The 7,351-nt window shown below is 37.4% G+C and overlaps 1 long non-coding RNA gene across 1 annotated transcript; it reads right to left on the reverse strand.

The window, feature by feature from the left end:
• Positions 1 to 222: 222 nt before the first annotated feature.
• Positions 223 to 6,943, reverse strand: LOC115833130. The gene is made up of 3 exons (XR_004028570.1): positions 6,889 to 6,943; positions 4,898 to 4,959; positions 223 to 517 (listed from the first exon to the last, which is right to left on the reverse strand). It is a non-coding gene; the product is annotated as an uncharacterized LOC115833130 (long non-coding RNA).
• Between the last annotated feature and the right edge of the window lie 408 nt (positions 6,944 to 7,351).

The following is a 7,351-nucleotide window of genomic DNA, read 5'->3' on the forward strand; positions in this document are numbered from 1 at the left end:
TTTAACGTATTTCAGGAAAACATTAAAAATTAAACAGGACGAGTAATTTTTTTTTATTTTTTATTATACTTTAAGTTCTAGGGTACATGTGCACAACGTGCAGGTTTGTTACATATGTATACATGTGCCATGCTGGTGTGCTGTACCCATTAACTCGTCATTTACATTAGGTATATCTCCTAATGCTGGACATGTACTTGTTGATGGCTTACTTTTATTTCCTTAATTTTCTTTGCTTTTATGAAACAACAAACAGCTTTTCTCTTATCCTACTCATAACAACTCTTCATTTACTAGTATCCACTCACAGAGATCAAAATTGGACATATCGACATTATATTTTTGACCTTGATATTACTTAGAGAATGTTTTGGTCCACTTTGGATTGCTACCAAATAGAGTGGTGATTAAGTTTTAGCACATTTTGGATCTTGACAGTGTCCCAGTGTAGAGGTGGTGACCTACTTCCCAGCAGGCCAGACTTGAAGTCCAGATGAATGACTGTGGTTGATGATGGCTATGTGGAGTGTAAGAAGCAAACATTCTTAGTATACTTCTCTTGGAGAGAAAATTGTGCAGAGAAAATACATTCTCCTGATCCTTTCAGAAAAATTCTACCTCTGAAGGAAGTGGAGGTTGGAGAGTGAAGAGGTTGAAGTCTTCCCAAGTTGAGTGTTGTTTTTTTCTATGGGTAAATGTCTTTCTCTTAGAGTAAAATATATACACAAGTTAGATAACACCTATCAGTAATACCTTGGATTATTTCTACAATGTAGGCTGCAAAGTATTAAAGGGTCGAGCAGTTTTCACATTTTAAACAATTTTACTTTTAATTAACAAAAAATGGTTTTACTTATTTACGGTGTAGCATGTGATGCTTCAATAAATTGATGCAGTGTGGAATGACCATATCAGGCTAACAAATTTAACATATTTATTATTTCACATACTTACCATTTTTTTTTGCAGTGAGGAAACTTTAAAATCTACTCTCAGCAACTTTGAAATATACGATACATAAATACCAACTCTAGTCACTTCACTGTGCAATAGATCTCCAGAAGTTATTCCTCTCATTTAACTGAAATTTGTGTCTTTTGAACAAAATTTTCCCTTTTCCCATCCATGTCCTCCCCATCCCTCAGGCTCTGGTAACCACAAATCTACTCTCTGCATTTATGAATTCAAATTTTTAATTCTGCATATAAGTGAGATCATGTGATAATTGTTTTTCTGTGTTTGGCTTATTTTACTTAGCGTAATATCCTCCAGATTTGTTTATTTTGTTGCAAACCTTAAAAGCTTAATAGTATTCCATGCTCTCTCTGTCTCTGTGTTTGTGTGTGTGTGTGTGTGTCTCTATGTGTCTCTGTGTGTATCACATTTTTAAAATGTATTTATCTGCCCATGGATACTTATGTTTCTTCCAAATATTGCCTACTGTGAATAATACTGGAGTGAATATAGGAGTGCAAACATCTCTTCACCATACTTATTTCAATTCATTTGAATATAACCAAAAATGGGATTGCTGGATTAGATGGTAATTCTATTTTTCTTTTTTGTGGAACTTCCATAATATTTTTCCAAAGTATTTTTCAAAATGTAGACAGTTATATATACCAAAATATAAGCATATATGAGTAGATATATACAGCATTGTGAAAAAGAGAACAAATATGGAGTGGGATCTATCTTACTTAATATGTTACAAAAAAAAGAGAAGGATTTTTCTGAGGAAATAATGCCTGTTCCTATTTTATGTAGTAAATAAAAGTTCTTCAGGAGAAAAAAACTGAAAAAGAGTAAATACAAAGCAGTTATGCTCAAAGAAATAAAAATACAAAATAGCCCGTGTTATTCCATTTGTGTCACTATAAACAAATACTGAGGCTGGGAAATTTATAAAGAAAAGCCGTTTAATTGGCTCACATTCTGCAGGCTTCTACAAGAACAGTGCTGGCATCTGCTCAGCTTTGGATGGGGGTGTCAGGGAGCTTATAATCATGACAGAAAGTGAAGAGAGAGCCACAGTCTCACGTGGAAAGAGCGGGAGCAAGACAGAGAGTGGGGAGGTGCCACACTCTTTTAAACAATGAGATCTCATGAGAACTCCGAGGGAGAACTCCCTCATTATTGTGAGGACAGCGTCAAGACTCATGAGTGATGCCTCCCCATGACCCACACACCTCTCACCAGGTCCCATCTCTAACACTGGGGATGACTTTTCAATATGAGGTTTGGAGGGGATAAACATCCAAACCATATCGTAGCCCTACATGAAGTTTGGCATGCTCTCTGTATCTCTGGGCAGGCATAGCTTTCTCTCTGAGTGTCATTTTCTATTTCCATTCTCAACTCAGAAAGTATGGACTTTAAAAATACATATAATTTTTTTTTCTGTGAAGTTTACCCTGAAACAAGAAGTTTCTTTTCCCTCTTTATATATACACCTGAAACATTTATCTTTTCATTTCTAGCAGGTCCTTTCTCCACATATGAATCTATATTTGCCTTTAATTTCACTCTGCCTATGGACACTAGTCTAAGCATATGAATCATGCAAGAGTATCACTTTTCAAAATACATAAAAACAAATAAGCTATCCTCCCCTTGGTCTGGCACCTTTTCTACCTCCCTGCTAATCCTCTCATGCGCATTTCTAGAAAGACTGCTTTATGCTTGCCTCCTTTACTTCCGCAGATACAGTAACTTTTCAATGCATTGTTCTTGGCCTTTTTATTCTCTGTAAACTGTTCTTGCAAATATATCTGATATGGTTCGGCTCTGTATCCCCACCCAAATCTCATGTTGAATTGTATCTCCCAGTGTTGGTGGAGGGATCTGGTGGGAAGTGATTGCATTATGAGGGCAGATTTCGCCATGCTGTTCTCACTATAGTGATTTCAATCTCGAGATCTGATGGTTTAAAACGGCGTAGAACTTTCCCTCGTTCTCTCTCTCTCTCCTGCCACCATGGGAAGAATGTGCTTGCTTCCCCTCCGCCTTCCACCATGATTGTAAGTTTCCTGAGGCCTCTCAGTTATGCCTCCTGTTAAGCCTGTGGAACGGTGAGCCAATTAAACCTCTTTCTTCATAAATTGCTCAGTTTCAGGTAGTTCTTTATAGCAGTAATACTCTGGGGCTTACCTAAGTCTATATATATAACTAACATGCTAGAACAGGTCTAGAATTGCTTTGGTAGATAAATGAATAAATTAATATAGGGTGGATATTTGCCTTTTTTTGGTGAACTTTATATTTTGGGCATATACAACATTGCAATACAATTTACTAAAGAAACAAGTCATGGTAGATATTCACTTTACTAACTTTACTTGTAATTCAACAACAAACCTATGATATTTTCTTTGTCAATCAAATAAGCCCACCCCAAATCGAGTTATTTGAAGGAGAATGCATCATGCAAATGAATGGTGTGTCATATGTGTCATGAGCTAAATCTCATTTTCAGAGATAACATTGGCAATGAATCTAGGGCAGTCTCTAAAATCCATTGTCTGTTGGCAGTGCTAGCTTTGAGTTCTTAAGGTAGTGGAGGTTAAATCTCCTTTGGACCACTATGATAAAAGGATAAATTAAATCCTAATTTGGGGAGACTATTTTGATGATATCTATTCAAATTCACATCTTTTAACTCAACAACTACACACCTATTTGATTGTATTATAGATTTTCTTATTCATTAGCCACAAATAAGAATAATTTTTGTTTATTTTTTAGCAGGATTCTAAAAACAGCACATTGGTGAAACAGTGGTAACTACATATTCATAATACAGAAAAATACTGTGGGTCTCACAATCTGCTATCAAGGGTGTGTATTTATCTGGAGTCTCAAATGGCAAAATAGCTCACTTCCAAGCTCATGTAGGCTGTTGGTAGAATTTGTTTTCTTGAAGCTCTATGGCTGAGGGCTCTGGATCCATGAAGGTTGTCAAATGGAGGCCACCTTTAGTGCTTAGCCATTTATTTTTTCTGCCACGTAATCTTTTTCATAAGCAGACCCTCACCAAAACATGTCAGTTTGCTTCTTAAAGATCAACAGGATAATGAGAGCTAGCAGAACAGTTTTACACAGTGTAATGTAATCACAGATGTGACATTGCTTTATGTGTGTCTTTATTCTGTTGGTTAGAAGCAAGTCACAAGTCTAGCTCACATTCTAAAGAAGGGGATTACACAAAGGCTTTAACACCAAGAGATTGAAAACCTTAGGGTCTGTCTGCCACAAAACAATCAAATACTAAGAGAGAAAAGTATGTTCCATTTGCATATAGCACAGAGTGCCTAAAGAAAATACAGAAATGTGGATGGTGATATATATAACTTAGTAAGTAAAAATCTGTAGCAATTGCATTGCATTTTCAAGGGAGTCTTAAATAACAAAAAACATTTGATGACTAAGTACTAATGAAGTAGTATTCCTTGACTGTGACTCTGTGCCAATAATAAAATATTCCTTTCTGTAGGCTAATTTATTACTTATTTTTATAATAAAATATATTCTGTGTAATCAAATTGAAAACACGTATTTTCGAACTAGTGATATGAGTGGATATGGTGACATTTTTATGGAGGTTACCATGTTTTACATAATTTAACTGAGGATATAATATTATTATTTGCATTACAACACCAATCTCAGTCCAATAATTATGGAGTGGCATTATTTGTATATCTCCAGATTGTCATTGTTTAACCCCTCTGATGAAGTAATCAAGTGTCTGGTTTTTCAACATTGTTTAAAATAGTCTTAATGTCTCTAGATAGTGGAAATTAGGTTAAGCTGAAGCATCTTAAAGCTTCATAACACCAAAGAGATAAATTAAGTATGATCAGGAGGTAGTGGTCATTTCCACCCTATTTCCTCTTACCTTTCATGAACTCCATTCAAACATATGCATGTTGCTGAGATATAGTATGGTGCTTAATATTGCTGGGGAAGGAAATAGAAAAATAATAACTACATTGCATTGAAATATGTGCAAGTAATAGTGTTCTAATAAGGGCGTAATATATTTTGTAGAATATAGAAAAATTGTGTAGTGTAAAACATTTTCTAAATTTTATGTCTATTGTATTATATTTGTAAGATTAAACTGATGCTCCTTAGACTGTAAAACAAATACTGCCTTTCAAAAATAACTAAAATAATTATATTGTGTTTTCAGACGAATTTTCTGTTGCTCATATAATTAAAAAATAGTCCAATAGAATAAGAACTTCCAACTGAAAAAGAATAAAGGCATTGCCTATTGGAGTAACATATATACAGCTGTCTCTTGAGTAAAATACTGGAAAATAAAGACGCAAGTACCTCAACGACAGAATACCTAACATTTTCTAGCACATTATAAAATGCAGTCTACCATTACTTGTATTATTACTTATCTCCTGCAATAATGTAGGCTGTGTAAATGTAGAAATTTCTGTCTATATTGTTCTCTGATATAAAACTACTGTTTAGAGAAGTGTTGAATACAGGGTATATATAAATGTAACTTTTCCTAAAATTTCTAGGTAGTGGCAAACTTTACAGTTTTAATAGTTTTTTAAAAAGCATAATTTACAAAGCATACATGTATGCCCTTCCCTCCTTCCCTTTCTTCCTTCCTTTCCTTCCTTCTTTCCTTCCTTCCTCCCTCCCTACCTGCTCACTTGCTTTCTCTCTTTCTTTCCTTTTCTTTTCATTTTCTTTCCTTCCTTCCCTCCCCCTCCCTCCCTTCATTCCTTCCTTCTTTCTCTCTCTCTGTCTTTTTTTTTTTTTTTTTGGTGAGACAGGGTCTCATTCTGTCACCCAGGCTAGAGTGCTGTGGTGCTATCTTGGCTCACTGTAACCTCCACCTCCCAGGCTCAAGCAATACTCACACCTCAGCCTCCTGAGTAGCCAGAACTAGAGGTGTGTGTCATCACGCTGGCTAATTCTTGTAATTTCCGCTGGTCTCGAACTCCTGGGCTCAAGCAATCCACCTGCCTCTGCCTCCCAAAGTTCTGGGATAACATGTGTGAACCATCGCGCCCAGCCCAGCATGTATTCTTTTTATTTATTTATTTATTTATTTTTTATTTTTTTTGAGACAGAGTATCGCTCTTTCTTTTTCGCCCAGGCTGGAGTGCAGTGGCGCAATGTCGGCTCACTGCAAGCTCTGCCTCCCGGGTTCACGCCATTCTCCTGCCTCAGCCTCCCGAGTAGCTGGGACTACAGGCGCCCGCCGCCGCGCCCGGCTAATTTTTTGTATTTTTAGTAGAGATGGGGTTTCACCGTGTTAGCCAGGATGGTCTCGATCTCCTGACCTCGTGATCCGCCCGCCTCGGCCTCCCAAAGTGCTGGAATTACAGGCGTGAGCCACCGCCCCCGGCCAACGCATGCATTCTTTTTAAATACAGGTTTTTCCATTTACAGTTATTTGATGTTATGACTTGTTCAAATAATCAAGTTATTCTTAAATTTTGTTTTCTTTTTCATCTAAGCAAAAGTTTATGGATGTTATATCAACTACATTTGATGTGGTGCATGCTTCACTACTATATATATTTATTGGTAATTGGACGACAGAGCGAGACTCCGTCACAAAAAAAAAAAAAAATCTAAATCTTTAGTAGTGTAATTTAAAAACAAGAATTTTATTTCCACACCAGCTTGAAGTCTGTGGTTTTAAAATAATTTCTTTTTAAGGTGTGTTTTACCTCAAAACTGGGAGGGTCTGTCTTTTATCTCAAACAAAAACTACATGGAGAAAAGGTACTAAAGAAAGACAAAGGCATTAGATAAATATTTTACCGTATAGTTGGCAGTAAACCAGCTTAGAATTATCCTGCAGGGATTACATAAATAAATACATAAATAAACAAACAAAATAAACACCTTTATAAACACTCCGACTGAGTGGAATATGTCTATATCCTTTTAACTGCTTTAGTTCTAGAAGCCGGAGACACAGCAATCATTAAGGGGGGTTGAGTCAAGATGGCGGCCTAGAAGCAGCTCCCGCGCGCTGCTCTCATAGGGAGGAGACAAAGGGCTGGTGAACTCTGACCCTACAAGCCGAGGTCTGAGAAACCATGTCGGACTCCATCAAGGCAGCAAGCCGACACAGAGGGCAGAGAGGAGTGCAGCTGGGCAGCAGCCTGTCTGGGATAAACGCGGAGCCAGGAGAAGCTCCCCAACACAGGAAAGGGTGAGTAAGAGGCCCCTGAGGGCTTCACACTCCCCGCAGGAACCTGCGTAAGGTTGCGAATGGAAGACCCCCACCACCGCCTCCCTTCCCCGCGCCGGCCTCCCTGCACCCTCCCACCAGCTTCTAAACTGAGGCAGAGAGCCACCGGAA

The sequence above is a fragment of the Nomascus leucogenys genome, chromosome 25 (genome assembly GCF_006542625.1).
Source record: "Nomascus leucogenys isolate Asia chromosome 25, Asia_NLE_v1, whole genome shotgun sequence".
NCBI lineage: Eukaryota > Metazoa > Chordata > Mammalia > Primates > Hylobatidae > Nomascus > Nomascus leucogenys.